This window comes from Tupaia chinensis, unplaced genomic scaffold, assembly GCF_000334495.1.
Source record: "Tupaia chinensis unplaced genomic scaffold, TupChi_1.0 Scaffold145484_1, whole genome shotgun sequence".
NCBI classification, from domain to species: Eukaryota; Metazoa; Chordata; class Mammalia; order Scandentia; family Tupaiidae; genus Tupaia; species Tupaia belangeri.
In genome coordinates, this window is record NW_006205341.1 from 236,262 (window position 1) to 236,810 (window position 549).

The 549-nt window shown below is 49.9% G+C and overlaps 1 pseudogene; it reads right to left on the reverse strand.

Moving 5' to 3' along the window:
* Nucleotides 1-225: 225 nt before the first annotated feature.
* Nucleotides 226-549, reverse strand: part of LOC102479727 (endosome-associated-trafficking regulator 1-like) — a 20,105-nt pseudogene continuing 19,781 nt past the window's right edge.

A 549-nucleotide genomic window follows, 5' to 3' on the forward strand; every position in this document is an offset into this window, starting at 1 on the left:
ATAAGTTACTAGCATCTCCAACAGCTGTTTGAACTGTGGGGTGACGCCCGGCAGAGCTGCTCCTGGGGCAGGTGACCAACTCCACTGTTCCGGGGCATGAGTTAATACCTGGTAATTGGTACTTCATTTGAGGTGAAGACCACAGTTGAGATGTAGCCACATGTTCAGATAAAGCCTGGGTGGGCTAAAGTGCGGAAGTGTAAGCTAAGAGCAGCTGGGTAGTTCTCAAGAGCCCTCCTCCTGATCTTTAATTTCAGGATTCTGTTTATAGACTTGAGGATCTCGGCAATGAGGTTCAAGATCTTGGATCTAGAAACCAGCTGCTTTATGAAAGTGTGTATGAAGTTCACAACCACCTGGAGGTTCTCCAAGGCCACATCGGTGTTCTGCTTCACCACCACCAGGCTGGCGCCCTGGCCTGAGTGCAGGGCCTTGTTCTTGCACTTGAAGTTGGAGACCTGTGCCTGGAGCAAACATACCTCCTGTGTTAGTTTTGTGACCTGATTTTCTGCCTTTATGGCCCATTTGGTCATCACCTCCAGGTCCTGC